Here is a 26,638-nt window from a genome sequence, read left to right on the forward strand (position 1 = left end):
ATGTTCCTGCACGGCGTCTCGGAGGAGGTCAAGGAGGAGCTTTTAGCCCGGGAGTTACCTACAGAGCATGATTCCCTTATCCATTTGACCATTCGCATCTACGGGCGATTACGGGAACGACGGAGGGAGAGGAAATTGGACTTCGCTCGTACGCCAAGAGAACCCAAGGCTTCCCGACCTGCTCCGAGGACTGCCGAAGACGGTCGAGTCACCACCTCCTGAGCCTATGCCACTAGGCACAGCTGGGCTGTCGCCAGCAGAATGGCAATACAGGATTGACACGAAGAATTGTCTGTATTGCGGGACTCTTGGTCATTTAAAAAAAACAGGGTCACCGGTAGGAGTGAGTACTCTGGTGGGCCATATGGAGAACGTTCCTGCTTCCCTTGCTCACACCCCTTTTCATGCCATTCTGCTGTGGGGAGATCCGTCCAAATCTGGTCCGTCCAAATCTGACTCTGGGGCCAACGAGAGCTTTTTGCACGCTACCCTGACGTCCGAGCTGAACATCCCCACTCAGCCCTTCTCCATTCCCATGGACATTATAGGCTGAGTCACCCACAGCACCACTCCCATCAACCTACGTGTGTCAGGGAACCACATCGAGGCTATCCAGTTCCTGCTTATCAAGTCCCCTCTGATTCCCGTGGTATTGGGATTCTCCTGGCTCCAGTGACACAATCCCCTCATTAACTGGTCTACTGGTGCCATCATGGGCTGGAACCCACTCCTATTGCCTAAAGTCAGCACAACCTGCCATGGGACGTCTTCCTTGGGGCTCGGAGTACCAGGACCTCCGGGAGGTGTTCAGCAAGGCCCGTGCCACTTCGCTCCCGCCGCACCGACCTTATGACTGCAGGATTGACCTTCTCCCTAGCACGACTCCGCCCCGGGGTCGACTGTACTCTCTGTCAGGACCAGAGACCAAGGCGATGGAGACCTACATTGGGGACTCCCTTGCTGCAGGATTCATCCTTCTTCTCCCGCCCACGCAGGGTTCTTCTTTGTGGAGAAGAAGGACAAGCTCCTGCACCCGTGGATCGACTACCGGGGTCTCAATGACATAACGATTAAGAACCACTACTCACTATCACTCATCTCCTCGGCCTTCGAGCCACTCCAGGGGGCCATTGTGTTTTCCAAGCTGGATCTACGGAACGCCTACCACCTGGTGCAGATACGGGAAGGAGACGAGTGGAAGACCGCCTTCAACACGGCCAGTGGTCACTACGAGTATCTGGTCATGCCGTTTGGCCTTACCAACGCCCCTGCTGTGTTCAAGGCTCTGGTCAATGATGTTCTACCTAGATGACATCCTCATCTTCTCCCGTTCCACCCAAGAACATGTGCTTCACGATAGGTTCTCCAACGCCTCCTGGAGAACCAGCTGTTTTAAAAAAAAAATATTCTTATTTTTATTGAATATCCAAAACATACAATATACTTGCAGTGAAGACGCTCAACAACTACACCACACCAGTCATCCAACAGACTCCCATTCAGAGCGACACACAGAAGCATCCAGGGTCAACGCCTTGCTCAAGGGCACGTCGACAGATCTCCCACAGGGCCCCAAAAAATGGGGACTTGAACCCTTCATGATCCCCCACACAGTTCCCCATAGCTGTCCCTCAACCATCCGAGACCCCTCCCACTGTCACCCTCCCCAAGATAAAATAAAGAAAAGAGGAAAGAAAATAATAAAAAAAAAAATGTATTCCATTATCCCACCCCCATTCCCCACCCCCATGCACCAACAACCAAGTAAATGAACTCACGAGTAAAAGAAAACAGAAAAAAACTATGCAAAAAAACAAAGGACATCAAGGACAACTAAAATCATAACAGCAAGGCCAACTGTATATGTTTGAGTTAGTGGTTCAACGGATCTGATTATTTTAGGATCAGCAAAAAACAAAAAGGGAGACAAATATAATTTTGCTTTATTACTTAAAGAACACTTAAAACAAGGAACTGTTCAATGTTTAAATAATATCTAAAAATATTCAATACTCAATTGTTAAATTAAAGTGCAATATGAGGCATGATACCTTCTTCCTTTGAACAATAGTGAATGAAAAAATAGCCTGTTTCCATATTAAAAAAAAGAAAGCAAAGCAGACCTGAGCTTATAACTTCAAATTCCATTTCAAAAAGATGAGGTTGTCTACATTGTCTGGGGAGAGGGTAGACCTCTTTGGGGTCAACATATGTCCCCTGCCGTGGAGAACACCCTCTCGCTCGGAACTGAAGTGCCAGGCACAGCCAGGTAGCTTCTTTCCATTATGGCAATGTGAGGGTATTTACACTCATTGCTTTTCCACCATCCCAGTGGATCACCATCCACTGGAATGCCGCTTGCTGCCTTGTAGGATGCCACCTCCTCTTTGATGGTGTTGGCAAACGTCTTGTCTGTGTCCTTGCTCGCAAAGGTCTCCCCGAAAAGCTCCTTCATGGCCAAATTATTTTGTGGAGGAGATGCCTCTGAGTCTGCTCTTGTCGGCTCTGTGGCTTGACCTTGCAGAAAAAATGACTTGATCTATTAAACTAACTAATTATTTATTTTCATATTTCATAGAACTATAATTGTGGCAATAACATTTAATAAAAGCCATTATTATTATTCCAAATAAAAAATGGATGATTATAATAGCAATAGCATAGACTAAGTTAGACTGCAGAATATTTATTATGTAAGTAATTCACTCTTATTTTTTATTTTTTACCTCTTCAGTGGCCACAATCTCAGTGGTGAGATCACTGTATGTCTTCCGCATAGGGCAGGGTCTATGTGAGACAGGGACTTGAACCTGTGCAGTAGATTTATGAAGGTAGTCCTGTACATTAGGGGGGTATCTGGGGTTCAGGTCCTCTCTAATGGCAGCCTTGACATCTCTAGTGATGGTGTCGTCTTCCTCACTTGGGGCCATTAATTGTAGAATCCTTGTTTTCAGAGGTAGGATCATGGACACAGACGGTGCTGTTTCAGTGCTCAATAGGGTTGTAACCGTTTTGAGGGGTTTGAGCACCTGGAGGACCTCCTCTGCCACTTTCATGTCATCATCAGACAAGGTGACGATGTCTCAATGTTTTTCCAGGGTCTTGTTTGTCAGTGCAGAGTATACAGCTGCCTGCTGCTCAAGATAGCGCTCCAACATGTCATAAGTAGAGTTCCATCTTGTTGTGACATGATGTATGAGCTTGTGGGTCGATAGCTGTGGTATTTCTTGCTTGGTCTTAACCTGAGCGGCTGTTGTGCTTCGGTGAAAAAAGGAAACCACCTTCCTGATCCTCCCATCTGGTTCACTGAGATTCCCCTTTGAAATGCTAGATGCACATGATCACATGTGCAAAGCAAGCTATCTGTGGCCCCAGTCCAGCTTCTATCGCTGCATTTACTTGGTTCTTGGCATTATCTGTGGTGGTTGGGATACTGCTATTAGGCCTCTCTAGCTTCCACTCTGCTACTGCTCCTAGCAGTATTTGCGCCAGATTTGTGCCTGTGTGACTCTTATAGAGGGGTCGTGTCTGTAGCACCGGACTTCACATCTCCCACATCTCTGTGGTGTAGTGAGCAGTCACAGTCATGTAGCTTTCCGTTGCCCTGGAGGTCCACCCGAATGTGGTGAGGGCAACAGAGGATGCCTTGGATAATTCGTCGACAATTTTGATATTTTCCTGTTCATAAAGATTTGTCACGATCTTCATACGGAAGTGGGTGCGCCTGGGGATTTCATAGCTTGGCTCAAGCACTTTCACCATATTTTTAAACCCTTTGTTTTCCACAACAGAGTACGGCCTCATGTCTGCAGTGATAAACATCCCAATAGATTTGGTGATGGCTTTAGTCCAGTCTGATTCTGCAGCAAAGGGCTTAAATGTCGCGGTGAGAAGTTTGTCTCTTGGCTGAGTTGGCTCCCGTCACTGACACACCAGGGTGATGACGCTTTAAATGTGTGGCCATGCTCAATGTATTCCATGATCATACGGCTTCTTGTGGCACAATGCCTACACACCATAATGGTGTTGTCCACCACCCTTCTTCTGTCATCATATTTGACAGGGAAGCCAAAATGCTCCCATACATGAGACTTAAATGAAGCAGGAGGCTTTTCCAGTTCTTCAGCTCCTCCGCCAGCCATGGCTGTATCTGCTCTTTTTTCTTCTTTGCTTTTTACAACGCGAGCATCCAGGATTGATTCGTTGGGATTCAACAGGCCACGTTCACGTGAACAGCACACACAACTGCTTTAAAAAAAATAAAATCAACCTTCAGGCTTCAGAGCAAAACACAACACGCATCTCTTGTCTTTATCTTTTCACTGCAACTCTGCATCGAGATTTAGGGAAGTATTACTTTAAAAAGTAACAGCGGCATTAAAACTGTATTTCACACTATGATTGTTAAACTTTGCAATTGATCCGCGGTTCACATGCGTGCCGAACCGTGGGGGGTGATCCGTACGGATCACGGATCAACTAAGGTTTGTTACACCACTAGTTTGAGTGCATGTCTGGCACTATTTACATATTGTGTGTTCGTGTATGTGTGTATTTGAATGAGAGTGTGTGTATATGCATGTGTACAAACACCTCAGCCTCAGGCAAACCGGCATTAGCAGTAAAAACCCTGCCCCTCAGTGTCATTCAAACTTACTTTTTATTATGTTTTATTGGGACTTTGTTTTTTATACTTTCTATACTTTATCTTTGACCATCATTCTATCTTCCGCCCAGCAACTCTACTCCCACTTGTCTCCAATTCCACATCCCAAACTTCAGCTTCCCTCAGGCCATCCCACCTATCTCTGCTGGCCAACCTCTTTGGATTTCTACGCAACATATGTCTTTCAACTATGCTGTGATTTTGAACATACAATTTCAATCTATCTAATCGAATAGAATCCCCAGATTACGAATTGAAGATAAATACTTTTACTAAGAGTATTAGTATATTAGTAATTGACTGACCCGGTCTCTCCAGATCTCCTAACAGTACTATTTCTAGGGTCAATTTTAGATCAATGTTATGCATTTTCAGCCATTCCTGAACCTGAGTCCAGAAATAAATGGTGTATTGATTTAGTATCCTCACAGCAAACAGTTTCGATGATTTTATGCCCCAAATATTCAAAAAAAAATTGGTGGCAAGAATTCTATATAATAATTTTAGCTGAAAAGCACAAAGTCCTGAATCTTGCGTTGTTTTATATATCAACTCATACACCCTGTACCATGAAATCGGTACATCAAAAATCTCTTCCCCAACTATTTACCAATCTGTATGGCACAGTGGTCAACATACTGGTCCTCAAATGAAACTGGTATACTTGCCTATTTATGCTATTTTTATTCCTCCGCCAGTTTTAATCCTTTATATTGGGCAGACAGACCAGTTCCCTGCCTCCTCCATTTTGGGGGTAATTCTGTAACCAATTGGTTGTACTCTTGGATTGAGCAGACCTTCCCGTACAATTCTTAAAGTTCCATGAAAGACATAACTCAACTTTTCCAATTTACAATATAATTTAAGAACAAAATACCCTTTTTAAAAAAGATATCCATAAATACCAGTATTTTATCAACCAGCACATTTGAGTTCAGCCATAATGTTTGTTGTAATATTTGTTCTATCTTTTCAGGGGGATGAAATTGAAATTGTAGCCATCTCTGCAATGCTTGTTTGTTAAAGAGAGATACTTTGACAAAAGTATCATTTTCAATTAATCGAAAATGAGACATGGCAATCTGCAAAAAGGCCATTTTTAAACAATGGATGAGTTTTTCTTAGTAATCTACTTGAGAACCATTTAGGGTTCAAGAAAAACTTTTTAATAAGTTAAGCTTTTAGAGAGAGGTTTAGTGCTTTTATATTTAATAATCTCAACCCACCCAATTCATATTCATTATATAGATAGGCACGCTATATTTTGTCTGGTTTAGTGTCCCAGATAAAGCAAAATATTTTTTGCTCATATGATTTGAAAAACGAATCATCAGGAGTAGGCAGCACCATAAGTAAGTGAGTAAACTGAGATATGACTAAATATTACCTCTCCATGGTTGCAGGATCTTGTCTATTTTTACAAGTTTTCTATTGAAATTCATTGTGGAGAGCTTATTAATATCTTTGTGATATGAATACCAAGTATGTCTACTTCACCGTCAGCCCATTTTATAAGTAAACTGCAGGGTAATATAAAAGTTGTATTTTTTAAAGATCCAATACGTAGTATTGTACACTTATCATAATTAGGTTTTAGTCCAGAGTCCAGAAAAGTTATCTAGATCTTCAATGAGACATTGCAGGGATCTAGCTTGCGGACTTAATATAAAACTTGTGTCATCGGCATACATGGACACCTTTGTTTTTAAGCCTTGGATTTCTAATCCTATAATGTTGTGATTGGATCTGATTTTAATAGCTAGCATTTCGATGGCCATAACGAATAGATATGGTGACAGCAGACACCCTTGTTTAACTCCTCTTGACATCTCAAAACTCTCTGAGAAGTAGCTGTTATTTACTATTTTACACCTGGGGTTGCTATACATTACTTTTACCCATTTTATAAGAGAATCACCGAAATTGAAAAAATCCAGACATTTATAAATAAAATCCAGTCTTACTTTATCAAATGCCTTTTCAAAATCTGCTATAAATACCAGGCATGGCTTTTTAGATGTTTCATGATGCTCTATTATCTCTTGTAGTTGTCGTACATTATCTCCAATGTATCGTCCATGTAAAGAACCTGTCTGATCAGGATGAACAATACCTGGTAAACCCTATTAATTCTGAGTGCTATGCATTTCGCTAGTGTTTTTACATCACAACATTGAAGTGCAAGTTTTTTAGATAGACTGGATCTTTATATTTGCCATCTGGGTCTTGTTTTAATAATAGTGAAATCAGACCTTCCTGCTGAGTACCTGACAGACTACCATTTGTATAGTAGTAGTTAAAACAATCTAACAATGGAGCTTTAAGTATATCAATAAAAGGGTTGATGCCATCAAGCCCTGGAGTTTTTCCAGACTGAAAGGATTTAATTAATAGCCTCAAAAAGTTATTCCTCTGTAATTTGGACTTTGCACTGATCTTTATGTACATTTATTCATTTTAAATTTTTTGTATTATTTGGAAAGAATTCCAGACCGTAATCTTCATTCAGTGAGAGAGGATGAGACAGAAAAGAGAACATCTGTTTCAAATATTTAGCTTCCTCTTTTAAAATATCATTCGGAGAATCATAGATAACTCCGTCTTCAGTAACGAGTTTCTGCAAATTATTTTTGTTAGCGTTCCTGTGTTGGAGATTCAGGAAGAATTTTGTGCATTTTTCTCTATATTCCATACAGTTTTCTTTATTTTATAATAGATTACATTAGATTGTTCTTGAATAACTTCTTCAAGTTCTTTTTGTTTTTCCTCTAACTTATTTTGTATCTCTTTCCCTTGTTAGTCTTGTCTCTAGCGAGAAACTGCTTTAATTTTTTTTATTGATGAATATTAAATTGAATGACCTCTGAAGGTACATTTAAACGTATCACAAACAATAAGTGGATTTGCTGTTCCTATATTATACTGGAAAAAATCCGATATAAATGATTTTGTGTTAGTTAAAAATAAGTTGTCCTCCAGTAAACTTTGATTAAATTTCCAATATCCCCGTCCACGTGGAAATTCTATGAGAGTTATGTGAAGGCCAATTAGATGATGATCCGATTGCACTCTGTCTCCTATTAAAACTTTTTTAACCTTTGATGAAAGAGAGAAGGAGACAAGAAAGTAGTCAAGATGACTAGCTTGATTAAGTCTCCTCCATGTATATCTCACTAGGTCGGGTTTTTTTTGTCTCCAAATATCCACTATTTCTAATGTGTCAATAGTATTTGTGATTTCCTTAAGGGCACGGTGATGATAGTTTGTAGAGTGATTTCCTTTACGGTCCATTGAGGTACTTAACACTGTGTTATAGTCTCCTACCATAATAATTTGATCATTTGTTGCCTGTAAATTCAATAAATTGGTATAAATATTTTGATATAGATTAATGATCCAAATCTCTTTTTCATTCACTTTTATATTAAAAAAAGATCCACCTTCCTTGAGAATCATTCCTAACTATTTGCACATTCAGATCGATTTTTTTTAATTAATATTTGTTAATTAATATCATCACACATTTTGAGTTCCTTTGTCCATGACAGAAAATGATTTCATCACCCCATTCCTTTTCCCACAGGACTTCATAAGGATGTAGAGTGAGTTTCCTGTAAACAGCAAATGTTATATTCCTTTTCTTTTAGCCACGTAAAGACAGATTTAAAACAATTATCTGCTAAACCATTACAATTATAACTGGCTATACTTATTTCACACCTTACCATAACTAGATATTATTCTCAGTCTAAATTGACCATAATTAGTGCTTGTAAAGTTACTTCCATCAGAGGTATTATAACGGTGAAAACTAGAGCTTTCAAATGTTTGATATTTAGAATTTTAAAAATAGGTTCTAGCAATATATGTTTTATTGCCTGTTTGCCTGTGAGCCTATGCCACAGATGTTAGAAGAATTGAGACAAGATATGTGTATGATATTGGATGTGATTTAGTGAGATTGTGTACAATGTCTGTATAAGAGTAAGACTATAATGTATGATATCCAAATAAATAATAACCCCGCAATTTGCATGGTTGAGTGTCTGTGTGTAACATGTAGTGCGTATAGCTTTAATATTCATGATGATAATTGTAAACTATATCACATCACCATCATAGTTGCATCATAATTACCTATAACATCATTGAAAAACACATTCCAGCATTTCCATAGCAATGGAAATAGCAAATGTTTCATGAGAGACCTTGCATTACTATAGAGACGGCTTCACTACAGTACAAATGTATCCCGTACTATATCTTATTATTCCCCAATGTCCCTATTCTGATATATATCTTCCCCTTGCTTGTTGTAAACATAGATAAACATGTAGACAAAGACAGAAAAGACAAACAAGAAACATATTCAATTATAGAACAGTTCTCAACAATAGAGAGAGAGGGAGAGAAGAGAATAGAAAAGAGAGAGAGAGTAAGAGAAGAGAGTGAGATCAAGTGTGTATGTGTATGTATTAGTCCGTATTTTTAAGTGAACAATTGAGTACGTGTGTGTTCATATCCACTTAATAGTGTTCAGATATTTTTACAGTTCCAATACTTTCTTTTTTTCGTAACCTGAAGTCCCTGTAGAATTTAGTACAGCCATGGTGTTATGGAGCTGTCTCGGAATAGCTGTCCATCTATAAAGAGTTTGTCCACAATGAGAAAGGCACGCTTACCCCTCTCCCTCTATTGTCACTGTACAGCTTACAGTCTCTTGCGACATTTGTTTATCTCCTGTGGAAATTGGTCATTGACACCGAATTTGGGTTCTTTTAAGCTCCCTTCCCCTGCTTTTGATCAGCTCCTTTTGTTGGTAATGTTCAAATTTTGCGATGATCGGTTAGGGACCATTGGTATTGTCGCTCCGAGCTCCAAGTCTGTGTACACGGTGGAAAGCCACCTTGTTTACAGTCTCTAGAGGAAGTTTCAAGGCGGATTGCATGTATTCTCTGATCGCTCCCTCTGGATTATTGGATGCGTCCCCAGGAATCCAAGAAAATATTAGATTTTCACACATTCTACGACTTTGTATGTCTAGCAGCGACTCCTTCATCAGCCTGTTTTCCCTGAGTAGACAATCCGTTTTAGAATCGTGGATTTTTACCTTGGCTGTGAGTGCCTTGTTCTCTCCTTGGAGCGTGAGAATTTCACTCTGGCTAAACTTCAAACTCCCCCTCAGCCCTGCTACCTCCTCACACAACTTTTCCAGTGTTAAATGGATTTCAGCCAGAGCACTAGCCTCTACTTCAATGGTAAGTAAATCGTCCGTGTCCGTAGATTAATCTGTTTTTCTTTTTTTGTTGGGTTTGAGTTATTTTGTGAGGTAGTCGGATCTTTCCAAGATGGAGTACGTTGTTCCTCCATAGTGTAAAGTTGTTGGTACTCGTCGATTTCCCTCAGGATCTCCTTAGTATCCTGGTTGGCTCTTTACTGCAACCAGTTGTTTTTCAAAAGTTTTTAACAATGCGTCTTTCCCACGATGACGACCGGTGTCTGTAGTACAGCCACCTAGCATTATTGTTTGGTTAGTAGTGTTTCCTAGCTTTTTAAAGCTAAACGCGTCACGGAATCCCTGCAAAAACAAGTTTGGTATTCTTATTTAATTCATATAGGTTTTGTTTTAATCAAAATAACAAACTGGGTGTTTTCCAGCATACAGTGTTCAGCTGCGCACTCTGATGACATGTGATGACAATGAGGGAGGCTCACGGGAGAACCAGCTGTTTGTAAAAGCAGAGAAGTGCCAGTTCCATCGTTCCACCATCCCTTTTCTAGGTTTCATCATCGCCGCAGGGAGTGTGCAAATGGATCCCGGGAAGGTGAAAGCGGTGGTGGATTGACCCCAGCCCACTTCCAGGGTGCAGCTGCAATGCTTCCTGGGGTTCGCCAACTTCTATCGCTGCTTTATCCAGAGTTACAGCATCCTGGCTTCCCCCCTCTCCGCACTCACCTTGCCCAAGGTTCTGTTCATGTGATCTCCAGCTGCTGACCGGGTGTTCCGGGACCTTGAACATCGCTTCACTACAGCTCCCATCTTAGTTCATCCGGACCATTACCGTCAGTTCGTGGTGGAGGCCGATGGTTCTGATGTCGGAGTGGGGGAGGTCCTGTCCCAGCGTTCTGCCCTGGACCTCAAGCTGCATACCGCCTCAATGCCACGGAAAATAACTACGATGTGGGGAATCGCGAGCTTCTCATTGTGAAGATAGCGTTGGAGGAATGGAGGCACTGGCTGGAGGGGGCGGAACACCCATGCATCGTGTGGACTGACCACAAGAACCTGGAGTATCTCCGCACCGCCAAGTGCCTCAACTCCAGGCAAGCCAGATGGGCCCTGCTGTTCACACAGTTCAACTTCTTCCTCTCTTACCGGCCGGGATCCAAGAATGTCAAGCCGGATAAACTGTCCCGCCGCTATAGCCCCACTGGTACCATCCCGGAACACGAGACCATCCTTCCCACCTCGTGCCTCGTGACGGCGCTCAACTGGGGTATAGGGAAACAGGTCCGGGAGGCGCAGCTGTCCCAGCTGAACCCTGGGGGGGCCCTGATAATTGGATGTTTGTGCCTGACGCTGTCCGCTCCGCGGTCCTGGAGCGGGGCCATTCCTCCAGGCTTGCCTGCCACCCGGGCTCCCGTCGGACCCTGGCCTTCGTGTGACAACGCTTTTGGTGGCTTACGATGGTTCCCGGCTGTCGCCACGTTTGTCTTCGCCTGCACGGTCTGTGCTCAGAATAAGACTCCTCGGCAAGCTCCGTCAGGTCTTCTGCAACCACTGCCTGTCCCTCACTGTCCCTGGTCCCACATATCCCAGGATTTTGTCACGGGTCTCCCCCCGTCTGAGGGCAACACTGCCATCCTGACTGTGGTCGACCGGTTTTCCAAAGACGTTCCTCTCCCCAAACTACCCTCGGCCAAGGAGACAGCCCAGCTCATGGTGCAGCACATCTTCCGGACCAATGGACTGCCCGTGGACATGGTCTCCGACCGGGGGCCTCAGTTCTCGTCCGGGTTCTGGAAGGCGTTCTGCACTGGGTTGTTGGCCAACCTGTCCTCTGGGTTCCACCACCAGTCCAATGGCCAGTCGGAGCGTGCCAACCAGGATCTTGAGACTACTCTGGTCTCCGTTGGTCTCCGCCAACCCCACCTCCTGGAGCCAGCAGCTGGTGTGGGTCGAGTATGCCCGCAACACCCTTCCTTGCTCTGCCACGGGCCTATCTCTGTTTGAGTGTTCCCTGGGGTATCAGCCCCCACTCTTCCCCGAGCAGGAGGAAGAGGCCGGCGTACCTTCTTCCCAGATGTTTGTCCGCCGCTGTCGTCGTACCTGGAGGAGAGCCCGGTCAGCCCGCCTCAAGACCACCTCCAGAAATCGACGACAAGCGGATCGCCATCGGACATTGGCCCTCCGGTATCGTCTCGGGCAGAAAGTATGGCTATCCACCCGGGAACTGCCCCTCCGGATGGAATCCTGCAAACTTTCCCCCCGGTTTATCGGCCCATTTTCCATTTCCAAGAATATTAGCCCCTCTGCTGTTTGTCTTCTGTTGCCCTTTGTATACATCCCACCTTTCATGTGTCCAGAGTCAAACCTATGTCTCAGAGTCCTTTGTCTCTTGCCTGTCCTGACTCTGAGCACACCAGCCTGACCACTCTGCCTGCCCCTGAGTCTGCCTGCCATCCTTTACCTTTGCCCCACCTCTGGATTGTTGACTTCTGCCTACCCTGACCCTGAGCCTGCCTGCCGTCCGGTATCGTTGCCCCACCTCTGGTTTACTGACCCCTGCCTGCCTTGACCTGTCTATTGCCTACCCCTATTGGAATATTAAATCATTGCCAATTCGACGTGCATCTGGGTCTTACCTTGATTCCTGATACAAATAGTTTGTCAACATTTTAAGCTAAACGTTCTGATCTGTTGCGTCAGCCTCATTGCTTAAACAAGTTTTTTTAATGCTAATGGTTGTATTAATTTGGGCTCTATCGGATCCCACAACTGTCCCAGACTACGTTTGGAATATTTATTTCTCTCACAAAATAGAATAAGTCAACTTTTGTACTATGGAGGGTAGTAGATTGACATAGGCTAGTGCTTTTCCTGTTTGTTAGGCCTACTCATCTTGTTGGCTGATGAAAAGTAAATGTGGACAGTTCTTCCAATATCTTCAATATGCACCTCCGAATTGGATAAGGAAGGGTGCAGTTGTTTTCACTTGTAGCCTGTGAGAAAGACCCGATCACATGACGGGCATTGGCTAATGAGAATTGAGGTATGTGAGTGAGAGGTGCTTTGGATCAAGCAACCAGGAGAAGGGAATTATAATGATCATATTCAGCTCAAGGGCGCAACGGCCACTGGCCGCAAAGGAATGGATTTTTTTAGGGAGCAGAATGCTTGTGTTCCTAGCTCTAACAGTGCAATATTATCTAACAATTCACAACAATGCACACAAATCTAAAGGTAAAATAATGGAATTAAGAAATATATAAATATTAGGACGAGCAATGTTGGAGTGGCATTGACTGAAATACAGTAGAATAGAGTACAGTATATACATATGAAATGAGTAAAGCAGTATGTAATCATTATTAAAGTGACTAGTGTTCCATTATTAAAGTGACCAGTGATTCCATGTCTTTGTATATGGGACAGCAGCCTCTAAGGTGCAGAGTTGAGTAACCGGGTGGTAGCCGGCTAGTGATGACTATTTAACAGTCTGATGGCCTTGAGATAGAAGCTATTTTTCAGTCTCTCGGTCCCAGCTTTGATGCACCTATACTGACCTTGCCTTCTGGATGGTAGTGGGGTGAACAGGCCATGGCTTGGGTGGTTGATGTCCATGATGATCTTATTGGCCTTCTGGTGACATTGGGTGTTGTAGGTGTCCTGGAGGGCAGGCAGTGTGCCCCTGGTGATGCGTTGGGCAGACCGCACCACCCTCTGGAGAGCCCTGCTGTTGCGCCTTCTTCACCACACTGTCTGTGTGGGTGGACCCTTTCAGATTGTCAGTGATGTGTACACCGAGGAACTTGAAGCAGTAGTGTTCTTGCTGACATGCACAGTAATTACCCTATATTTTACCCCATTGTTAAGAATGATAATTGTTCCACTGATCAGACTAAATAAAGTAAATCTCCTGAAGACAAGGTGACATAAAGCTGCTACTACACCCTAACCAAATTATTTGTATATTTATTTTTCCACTCTAGAATCAAACATGCCCTTTTGGGTTCACAATCTGTTTGACAAAATCATTTTTACAGTTACAAAAGGTCACCCTACCAAACTTTCCTGCTAAAACATACTGTATGTCTGTCTGTCTGCTGCCTTTTTGTTGTCACATCCTAAATGCCAAATACCAAACGAGGGGACTAATGCAAGTATGGACTAGATTGACCTTAGTACATACTGTCAAAAGGCTGCATTCTGCAATAGATTCATGGACGGGAGTAACATCAACCACATCTTGTTGACAACATTTTACATAAATGCTACCATGCTTCTCTTTTTACAGTTTTATAAACTCAGCGCAGAATGTTCTCTTTGTCCATTCAGCTCCACTCCAATCTTGAGGGGCGTTTCTTTAAAACATGCATCCAATCCCCTTGATCCCTCACATAACTAGACCAATCATACGCTTCAATGTGACGCGGTTCACAGTACTGGGGCAAGACAGGGCAATGATAGAGGTTCCGCTCGTGATGTTAAATTGTAGGCGCTGATGCTCCGATTTCAAAACGATTTGGAGCACAGTTGAAAAGTTAATGCGATGACTATACAATAGACTAATTAGAAAAATAAAAAAAGTAATGTTCAATTCATGAGATATAAGAAGAGGGTCAAATGCGTGTCTCATGGCCAATGCGTTAGAGTTGGCAGCTCTGTATGTATGCAATTTATTATACTAGTGCTAGTGTAGTATGATGATGATGATGATACAGGTAGAAAAACACACCCACTAGTTCTTCACAACTTCGTCACTGATCCTGCAATACAGTATGGCGTCTATTCCCCTATTTTCAATGACCGTGATGCATCACTCTGACACATATCTATCCATACAGGACAGACCAAGGAGTTGATATCAGAGCACAGGGAATCGGAGCCACTGATCACAGTATCACGCATCGAACAAGTCAAACTCTTGATCCTCAGACTGCAGGAGAAACTGGGTCAGCAGGACAACTGCAGGTTCTACCTCTTCAAGGTCAAATACAGTTTCCATCTTTCTGAGCTACCTATTCATTTTCATTAGGCTCTCTTCTTAATGATAATGTCATTGCCTGACACATCATCCACCCTTGTGTGCAAGTGCACACTGGGAAAACGGTGAAGAATTGGGATGCAGCCATAGACAGCCATTAACTGGTATGACCACACTGCAGTGCATTGTGTAATGCAGTACAGCCATCCTGTAATTCCTCATTTGAACCCTAGATGGCAGCAGTGGGTGGGAATTGTAGAATTCAGGACTCTTCCTCAGCACATCAAAGCCAGATGTATTATGTATGGGTATTACACGGTCAAACGTATAGATGTAAATTGGATTAATGCAGTCAAGTAAACCGCCTCAGAGTAAAAAGAAATGTCCTCCTCCCTTCTCTCTTGCAGGCGCTCGTGTGACTGAAGTTTTATAACTGGGAGCTATGACAGGACATGTAAAATATGGGACACGGCGTCAGGCGAGGGACTGCACACACTGGAGGGCCACAGGTACGTGGTGTACGCCATTGCCTTCAACAACCCCTAGGGGTAACCACCTTCCTGTTAATCTACCCCAGGTATAAAAACACCAGGACCTGTATTCATAAAGCGTCTCAGAGTAGAAGTGCTGATCTAGGATCAGGTCCCCCCCTGTCCATATAATCTGATTCATTATGATTTAAAAGGCTAAACTGATCCTAGATCAGTACTCCGACTCTGAGACTCTTAGGTCCCAGAGAGCCTAATGCCTATCCTATGTTCCTCCGTTGGGAAAGTGTTTTTGGTGGTCAAAAGAAAGTATTTTTCCTATCTCAAATCTTACCTTAATTTCTCTTCTTTAATCCAGGGACAAGATTGCCACTGGGTCCTTTGATAAGACCTGCAGGATGTGGAGAGCCAAGACGGGCAAATGTTTCCACACCTTCCGAGGACACACTGTGGAAATAGTAGGAGGGACTTTCTAATCTAAAGATTGGACTTTCTGAGAGATTGGACTTGTCTTTCAGTATAAATAGGATTGCAGTGAGTTTCGAATCTGATTTTCTATGTGAATGGCAGCTAACACAGTTTTCGGTGCCGACCAGGTATGTTTGGCGTTTAACCAACCTTGGTGGCCACGGGTAGCATGGACACTACGGCCAAGCTATGGGACGTCCAGACTGGAGAGGAGGTGGCTACACTGACAGAAATTAGCTCTCTCTCTCACTCGCCTTTCTCTTCTCTCCTTTCCTCTCATCACCACACACTCTCACAATCATCCAAGTCCACATCCATTCATTAATTACTTAATTCAGTCATTGATATGCATTCATCCATTCATTTTTTTATATGATCATTCATGTGCTGGTCCAGCAGTCACCCTGCTTACTGTGTTCTTTTCTACCATCATATGTGTGTATGAAGCTGTGACTGTAATGCAGTCATTAAGTAATCTATCTATCTATCTATCTATCTATCTATCTATCTATCTATCTATCTATCTATCTATCTATCTATCTATCTATCTATCTATCTATCTATCTATCTATCTATCTATCTATCTATCTATCTATCTATCTATCTATCTATCTATCTATCTATCTATCTATCTATCTATCTATCTATCTATCTATCTATCTATCTATCTATCTATCTATCTATCTATCTATCTATCTATCTATCTATCTATCTATCTATCTATCTATCTATCTACATACTCAACTACAGGACATGCAGCAGTTTCCTGCTGCACGTGGGCAAACTATGTGGCTATGTGTTCCAGAGAGGCGATTCTGTGTGCTCCTCTCTATGCCTCCTCTCTACCTCTTCTCTACATCTCCTACTTCAATTATTCCTACATTAGTCATGCTGGTGAATATGGTGACTCGAGCACAAAAAGGAAAATGTGTTCCTCGAACTGAATTGGATGAAATTGTGCAATTTAGCTTTTTCAAAGGAGAAAGAATAGCTCGTTTATTTGACTGTTCTTTTGTGAACTCTGCAAGTGTAACGAATCGAATTCTCTTCTCTCTTTCATGTTTGTTTTTTTGTTCCCTCTCTCTCTCTTTCTCTCTCCCTCCCTCTCTCTTCCCCCCCCCCTCTCCCTCCCTCCTTCTCCCCCTTCTCTCCCTCCTTCTCCCCCACCTCTCCCTCCATCTCTCCCTCCCCTTCTCTCTCCTTCCTCTCTCAGGGCCAATCAGCAGAGATCATCTCCTTGTCGTTTAACACAGTGGGTGACCAGCTAGTCACTGGCTCCTTTGACCACACTGTTTCTCTGTGGGATGTTCCATCTGGGAGGTGAGAGCCCAAATGTTTGTGTGTGTGTTTGCGTGTCCATCAATGTGTGTGTGTTTGCGTGTCCATCCATATGTGTGTGTGTGTTTACGTGTCCATCCATGTGTGTGTGTGTGTGTGTTTGCGTGTCCATCCATGTGTTTGTGTGTGTGTGTGTGTGTGTTCACGTGTCCATCCATGTGTGTGAGTGTTTGCGTGTCCATTCATGCGTTTGTGTGTGTGTGTGTTTGCGTGTCCATCCATGTGTGTCTTACAATCAAATCAAATCAAATTGTATTTGTCACATGCGCCGAATACAACAGGTGTAGACCTTACCGTGAATTGCTTACTTACAAGCCCTTAACCAACAATTCAGTTTTAAGAAATAGAGTTAATAAAATATTTACTAAATAAACAAAAGTTTTAAAAAATCTGATCAATCACAAGGTAATGCAATACATTTACATAACAATAACGAGGCTATACGGGGGTACCGGTACCGACTCAATGTGCGGTGGTACATGCCTAGATAATAAACAGTGAGTAGCAGCAGGGTAAAAACAGGGGGGGGGGGTTCAATGTAAATAGTCTGGGTGGCCATTTGATTAGTTTAGTTGCTCAGCAGTCTTATGGCTTGTGGTTAGAAGCTGTTAAGGTGCCTTTTGGTCCTTGACTTGCCGCTCCAGTACCGCTTGCCTATGATTTGGGTGACTGGAGTCTTTGACAATTTTTTGGGCCTTCCTCTGACACCGTCTAGTATATAGGTCCTGGATGTCAGGAAGCTTGGCCCCAGTGATGTACTGGGCCGTACGCACTACCCTCTGTAATGCCTTCCGGTCAGATGCTGAGCAGTTGCCATACTAGGCGGTAATGCAACCGGACAGGATGCTCTCGATGGTGCAGCTGTAGAACTTTTTGAGGATCTGGGGACCCATGCCAAATCTTTTCGGTCTCCTGAGGGGGAAAAGGTGTTGTCGTGCCCTCTTCACAACTGTCTTGGTGTGTTTGGACCATGATAGTTTGTTGGTGATGTGGACACCAAGGAACTTGAAACGCTCGACTCGCTCCACTTCAGTCCCGTCGATGTTAATGTAGTCCACAATCATCTCCTTTGTCTTGCTCACAAATGAGAGAGAGGTTGTTATCCTGGCACCACACTGCCAGGTCTCTGACCTCCTCCCTATAGGCTGTCTCATCATTGTCAGTGATCAGGCCTACCACTGTTGTGTCATCAGCAAATTTAATAATGGTGTTGGAGTCATGCTTGGCCACGCAGTCGTGGGTGAACAGGGAGTACAGGAGGGGACTAAGCACGCACCCCCGAGGGGGGCAGATGTGTTGTTGCCTACCGTTACCACCTGGGGGCGGCCCATCAAGAAGTCCAGGATCCAGTTGCAGAGGGAAGTGTTTAGTCCCAGGGTCCTTAGCTTAGTGATGAGCTTTGTGGGCGCTATGGCGTTGAACGCTAAGCTGTAGTCAATGAACAGCATTCTCACATAGGTGTTCCTTTTGTCCAGGTGGGAAAGGACAGTGTGGAGTGTTTGTGTGTCCATCCGTGTGTGTGTGTGTGTTTGCGTGTCCATCCATGTGTTTGTGTCATTGTCTAACCACCATTACCGCCCTACTCTCATTCTACAAGGCGTGTCCACACACTGATAGGTCACAGAGGGGAGATCAGCAGTGTTCAGTTTGACTGGGACTGCTCCCTTCTCATCACCGGCTCCATGGACAAAAGCAGTAGGGTGAGCTCTCATCCTCTCTCACATCCTCTCTCTCTTTCTCGCTCTTTCTCTAGTAGAGTCTCCTATCATTTAACCTCTCTAGGGTACGTGAGACGGTAGCGTCCCACTTCTTCAACAGCCAGTGAAACTGCAGGGCGCCAAATTCAAAACAGCAGAAATCCCATAATTAAAATGTCTCAAACATACATGTATTTTACACCATTTTAAAGATTCACTTGTTGTAAATCCAGCCAAAGTGTCCGATTTCAAACAGGCTTTATGACGAAAGCAAACCAAACGATTATGTTAGGTGAGTGCCTATTCACAGAATAACACAGCCATTTTTCCAGCCAAAGAGAGAATTCACAAAAAGCAGAAATATAGATAAAATGAATCACTAACCTTTGATGATCTTCATCAGATGACACTCATAGGACTTCATGTTACACAATACATGTATGTTTTGTTCGGTAAAGTTCATATTTATATCCCAAAATCTGAGTTTACATTGGCGCATTACGTTCAGAAGTTCCAAAATATCCGGTGATTTTGCAGAGAGCCACATCCATTTACAGAAATACTTATTATAATTGTTGATGAAAATACAAGTGTTATGCATGGAATTTTAGATGCACTTCTCCTTAATGCAACCGCTGTGTCAGATTTCAAAAAAGCTTTACGGAAAAAGCAAACCATGGAGTAATCTGAGTCGGCGCTCAGAGCCCAATCAAGACACAAATATATCCGCCATATTGTGCAGTCAACAGAAGTCAGAAATAACATTATAAACATTCACTTACCTTTGATGATCTTCATCAGAATGCACTCCCAGGAATCCCAGTTCCACAAGAAATGTTTGTTTTGTTCGATAATGTCCATCATTTATGTCAAAATTTCTCCTTGTTGTTCTAGCGTACAGTACACTTTCCAAACTCACGACGTGCGGGCAAGTCCAGCGGAAGGTACGGACGAAAAGTAAAAAAAGTTATATTACAGTCCGTAAAACATGACAAACGAAGTATTGAATCAATCTTTAGGATGTATTTAACATAATTCTTCAATAATGTTCCAACCGGAGAATTCCTTTGTCTTCAGAAGTGCGATGGAACAGAGCTCGCTCTCACATGAACGCGCATGGTCAGCGCATGTTCAGGTCATGGTAGACCTTACTCAATCCCCTCTCATTCGGACCCACTTCAAAGTAGAACCATCAGACAAGGTTCTAAAGACTGTTGACATCTAGTGGAAGCATTAGGAAGTAACATTACCAATATCCCACTGTATCTTTAATAGGAGCTGAGTTGAAAATCAACCAACCTCAGATTTCCCACTTCCTGGTTGGATTTTTTTCTCAGGTTTTTGCCTGCCATATGAGTTCTGTTATACTCACAGACATCATTCAAACAGTTTTAGAAACTTCAGAGTGTTTTCTATACAAATCTACTAATAATATGCATATTTTAGCTTTTATGGCTTTGTAGCTGGCCGTTTACTCTGGGCATGCTTTTCATCCGGAAGTGAAAATACTGCCCCCTACCCCAAAGAAATTAAGCTCTGCATCTTTTAAAAAGGAAATTGAAATCCTTTAATCATTCCAAGATGAGTCACGTGTTCTGGGTAGTTGTGTGAATTATTCACATGGCTGCATTCTTGAAGAGGAGATTGTGAAGAGGGGAAAACACGACCATTGTGTTGTTAGAGCGCTAACCAAGCTGGTTGTTTTTGTTAAAGTTTTTTAAAAATAGATTCATTAACATTTGACATTTTCCCATTGTGTGTGTTTGTGCGTGTGTACGTGTGTCTGTGTGTGTTTGTGAATGCGTATGTGTGTGTGTGTGTGTGTGTGTGCTTATGTGTGTGCACGTGTGTGTTTGTGTCTTTACAGTATGTGTTTGTGTACCGGAATGTGTGTGTGTCTCTGCTTCCCCAGGTGTGGGAGGCAGCGAGTGGGAAGTGAATGGCCACACTAGCAGCCATGAAGACGAGGTGCTGGATGTGTGTTTTGACTACACCGGTCAACTCATAGCCACTGCCTCGGCTGACGGTATGACCACAGAGATACAGTACACAGTATATCATACTAATGGTGTTCTATTTAATTATGGGGTACCTCTATCTCTGCTGTTTCCATGACTGTCAATACAAAGATCCTGGATTGAACAATGTCCCAGGCACTGAACAATTATATCCGTACTGTACCCAGACACCCCCATTTCACACTATCATGCCAACCCAGATCATACTGTGGTGGCTTGAAAATGTATTTTTCACATTGTCCTTTCCAGCACAGCTCCGGCAACTATGGTGTATGACTAACCAGGCCAGCTCACTTTAATTAATTTTATTTTAAGGTTAAACTTCATCTTTGCTCAAGCAATACTTCCGGATGTTTTGAGAAATCAATATTTCCCCTGACTCTTAGGCACAGCGAGAGTGTACAGCGCTGCCAGCTACCAGTGCATCTCCAGACTGGAGGGCCACGAGGGAGAGATACCCAAGGTGAGTCGCTGAGACAGGTAATGGTTCAATCAGGATCCAAAATGGCCCCTCTCTCTATCTGTCTCTTTGTCTGCCTCGGAGCATCCGTCAGACTCACAAGGGTACAGGACTGGACAGGAGGGATGAGGACGGCAGTCCGCTTGCCGGGGGGATGTTTCTACCTCCTGTTACTGATTCTTGTGTCAGTTTCTAGGTCAACCCCATCTTGACGATGACATAGAGAGACGTGACCCTGAAGGTGTGTGTCCCTCAGGCCAGAGCGTTCCAGAAACATCCGGGTCCGTCTGAACTGCTCTACATACAGGCTGATTCCTGGTCTACCTGTGATTCCCCCTTCCCCCGGTAGTCTCATTTGATTGGCACTTTTCATTTGCTCTTATCTCAGTTCCCTATAGAGTCATACCTTGAGCCCTTTAATGTCACACCTTGGTTGTTTTATTAACCAAACACCATGACACAGTCTGCCCCTACTCACTGTGTAACTGCGTTAGCCACGGCTGTATAGAACCACATGTGACCTGGGCCTGTGTTGTAGGTGACCCAGCTGTAACCTGAATGTGTGTGTGATTTTACCAGGCTCTGCCATTTGACTGTTCTGCCAGTGTACGTTTGTGTGTGTATGTGCATATTTGTTATTGTGTGTGTGTGTGCCCATGCCTGCATGTTGTGTGTGTATGTGTACGTGTTTGTTGCTCGGAGCCACAGCCACTAGGGTGCCTGATTCAGACGTAGGAAATGTATGCCTTTCCTACACACACCTTTCCTACACACTTCTCAATAGTTGGTATTCAGACTTACCTTATGCAGATGCGTAATGGACTTTGCAGGCGTGGTTAACATGTATTAAACTGCTGAAAACCCTGCTACATATGAAAACTGCTACATATGGTCTGCGTTTCATAATTATTCAAGTAATTATTCAAATGTCCCAAATTATTGCACAATTTTTAATCCGTTAGCCTAATATACCGTAATCCACTATTGTTAGCGATCCTCAGGAACAACCATACAAACGTGACAGACGAAAGAAATGCAAAATGTAAGCAAACTAACACTAAAGTCAGTGTATGTGGGTATGTATAAGTGATGGTGGCTACCAATAGTGACTAATATTTAACATGAAACAAATGGTAAAAATACTGAGAAAAATCTAGGCATATAATTAATAATAATATTATAATTAAAACATTCTGGAAATCATATAGTCTCCAAATGTCATCCCAAATTATAAGGACAGCATTTCATGAACTTCACTGTGGAAAAGTTAATATACTGTACATTTAGCAACTTACAGGAACAGTTAGTGATAGTGCCTTGCTGAAGGACACATCGACAGATTTTTCACTTAGTCGGGTAGAGGAATTGAACCAGCAACCTTTTGGTTACAGGCCCAACACTCTTAACCACTAGGCTACCTGCCGATATGTCTAAATGCTTTAGTTTGCTGCCATATGACTGGTTTAACATTTGGCTCCAATGATCATAAAGTAGAATATATCTTAAAGAACGACTTTATTCATCATTTCATTGCGCGTAAAGGTGGTGGAATTATCAGGGAGTCAAGGTCAGAATACTGCGCATCTGTAGACACCTCCGCCAAATGCGTTTTATTTGATCTCCAGCCCTAACGGATAGGGGGTGAAGAACATGTTATTCTCATGCTTAAATTCAAGGTCAGAATACGCTTAGAGAGAAAAGTGCATAAAAAGTGAATTATGTTCTATTTAGGCGTGCTAAACTCAGGTTGCAATTCCCCCCTAGCTGCCTCATTGGGCTGCCTGTCTTGTGTTTACTGAAAGCCATCAGGGCCCAGCCTCGGTAATAGGATGGAAGGAGGATGATTTCACAGGATTATGACACTAATCTCCCCTTAACAGGACACCTCTCTCCCCTCCCTCCGCCTCCTAACCACTCTGTCATCTCTTTTTTCATCACTCTCTCCCACTATTTCTCTCTGTCGGTCCCTGTTTTACTTCCATTCTATTTTCCACTGTCGTCCCACCATCTCCCTCTCCCCCACTCTTTGTTGTTCCAGATTTTTCTTAAAGGTCCAATGCAACCGTTTTGATCTCAATAATAAATCATTTCTGGGTAACAATTAAGTACCTTACTGTGATTGTTTTCAATTAAAATGGTCAAAACTTCTTAGCAAGGAGCAATTTCTCAAGTAGTAATTTGAGTGGGGAGGGGAAAACTGAAAACTAGCTGTTTTTTGCAGAGGTTTGGAACTCTCTTATTGGTCTATTAACTAATTGACCGCCTGGTGATGTCACCAGGCAGACCAGAACTCCATCCCACCAAAACAGGCTGAAATTTCAGGCGGTCTTTTTCAAACAGCTCTTACACTAAAAGGCCATTATCATAATTTTAACAATTTCACAGTATTATTCAAACGTCATAGTGTGAAAATATATATCAATTTTTTCTGCACTGGGCCATTAAATTAAAATAATATCTGTAGAATTAATTTCATAGAACCAAATACTGCTAAATAAATTAATTGTTTTGTTGATTAAATATGCAGGAAAAAATGTAAAATAGTAATTGATATGGAATGTAATTATCTTAACAGAATCCGTGTGGGTGTTCTCATGACCATTCAGTTACTCCATCTTCTTCTGCCTCATCTTTCTCTTCTCTTTTTCCTCTCTGTTTTCACCACTCTCTTCCCTCGTGTCCTCTTTTCTCCAAATTGTACACCTCTGTGCTCTCCTTCTCTCCTCCATGCTCCTCCTCTTTGCTCCCCCCTTCTCTCTCCCTCTCTCCAATCCTGCAGCGTGAGACTTTTAATAAAAACACACTTTACTTTTATGACAATGCAGAGCCAGTGTCATTTAACCATCCCAGCCCCATGTTTATTTCTTCACCTCACTGTGTGTGCTTGTCGATCTCTCTGAAGTCTGTCTATCTGTTCCATTAGAATCATTCCTCCATAGGAAATACCTGCTCCATTTACAGTTAATAGTATTTTAAGAATAGAGTGCTGATGTGCTGAAAGTTCCCCATGCTCTGCTCATTGGTGGTTCCTATCTCCTCTTGCACACTCCATCCAGCCATTCACTCCGTCACTCCTTTTCACTTTCATAACACACACACACACACACACACACACACACACACACACACACACACACACACACACACACACACACACACACACACACACACACACACACACACACACACACACACACACACACACACACACACACACTTATGTCAATTACAACCTCCCCTTCTTCTCCCTTGCAGATCTGTTTTAACGCACAAGACAGTAGAGTTCTGTCGGCCAGCGCTGACAAGATGGCTCGCCTGTGGGATGTCCAGTCTGGCATCTATCTTCAGGTCCTGGAGGGACACACGGATGAGATCTTCTCCTCCGCCTTCAACTGCGAGGGTGACACCATCACAGGTAATATGTACCCTCTGTCAGGGCTGGGGTCAGTTCCATTTCAAATCAGCATTGAGTTAGCAAAATTTGATTTTGAATTTCAGTTTACTTTCTGAATTGCCTGAAATGGAATTGAGCCCAACCCTGCCCTCTATATAATCATACCTAGTTAAAATGCTAAGATGCCATAGCAAACTCTTCACAGCCAAACAAGCATTATTTTTTATCCACTCACAAGCACTTTATCAAAGTTCAAATGAACAGACCACAGCTGGATGAGGTGAGCTTCTGTCTCCTTTTCAACCACCTGTCTCTGTCTTCTCTCTGCTGCAGGCAGCAAGGACAACACTTGTCGCTGACCCGTCCTATGGTCAGTAGATTGTGTGAGGAAGGGAAGGCCATCTGGACAGGTGACTCCAGTCTGACTCCTGATGTCCATCCCCCAACAAGAAGATGACTCCAACAGGGCCTTATTTGAAGATGCCCCTCCTGGAAGTTATCACTGACCCAATGCATGTGACCTCCTAGTTTCTGTGGAGTAAGATTCAGTAGACCGGATAGCTTTGGTGAATTAATTTGGTCCCACTGTCATTTTACTATGAGGCACTGTAGACAGACATTTTAGCGCGGTGGGTGCGTCCCAAATGGCACTCAATCCCTATTAAGTGCACTACTTTGAGCAGGGCCTATAGGGCTTTTCAGCCTGCATTCACCAGTTAGGATTTGACCTGGACTGGTCACTTTGGTCCTCTGTCATGTTCAGTGTTGATAATCAGTGTTTATTTGTGTGTTAATTGGTGAATGGGCCGGACGGAAGAATGTTTTCTGTACCCATCTTTTGCTCAATAAAAACTATTCATGCTCACATATTACATGAATTTATTGATCTCAAAAGATAAAGATACATTCAGTTTCTACAGCAACAGAGTTGAATTGTGTGCTTTATAATGCCGACGATTTAACACTAGAGTACCACTACGCAGATAAAACCTGACAAACCAGATTCACGTACAAATTAGACATTAAACCTTTTTTGTCTTTCTGAAAGTAGTAAAAATGAAATGATAGAGAGCAGTCTTTCTACATCAAGGTGAAGCAGTTCAAGAATCTACAATATGTACAGCTATCCAAAATAAACAATTCTCAAAGAACATGAAGAACGACAGATAACTTACTTAAGAACAATAGATAACATGAAGAATGACAGATAACTTCAGCAGTAACAAAGTTACAATAGAAGTAGACAATGTTGGCCAATGTAAACGACAACTATCATCTGGGTCCGTATTCACAAAGCATCTCAGATTAGGAGGGCTGCTATAGGATCAGTTTTGTATTTTAGATCATAATAAATATGATTACCAGGATGGGGGGGGATCTGATCCTAGATCAGCACTCCTGCCCTGAGATGCTTTGTGAATACAGGCTCTGGGCAACTGTCAAGCGTAGTAGTGATCTCAGCAAAGCCTAACTGGAACGATGGCTGCTGCCTGACAGTCTCAACAAGATAGCTACTGTACATTAAAACATCACCTGGTGTCTTTTTGAGTTCGTTGGGTTGAAGGAATGGGGTACAGGGTTTTATTGGTGCCTTGTTTGTGTTTATGTATAATAAATACATCATTTATAAATTAACACATCAGATTGTGAAAACGTAATGTATAGGATATATAACAACGAAAGGAATACAAATTCTGCAGGCTAGAAATCTCAGATGGCTGATTTGTTTGCACTAAATAAATAAGGCCTACATCCCAAACTGATGCTGGGTTGTCCTTGGGTTCGTCTAACTAGGGACCGTGCATCAGAAAATGAGAAACATGCTTATCTTATTAAAGGGAGACATGTCTGCTCACTGCAGCCTAATGAAAGTCCTCAGTCCCATAGCCAGTCCTATAAGA

At 42.9% G+C, this 26,638-nt stretch overlaps 1 pseudogene; it reads left to right on the plus strand.

Moving 5' to 3' along the window:
* Window positions 1–25,096, plus strand: LOC120018633 (annotated as a pseudogene).
* Window positions 25,097–26,638: the final 1,542 nt, after the last annotated feature.

The sequence above is a fragment of the Salvelinus namaycush genome, chromosome 23 (assembly GCF_016432855.1).
Source record: "Salvelinus namaycush isolate Seneca chromosome 23, SaNama_1.0, whole genome shotgun sequence".
NCBI lineage: Eukaryota > Metazoa > Chordata > Actinopteri > Salmoniformes > Salmonidae > Salvelinus > Salvelinus namaycush.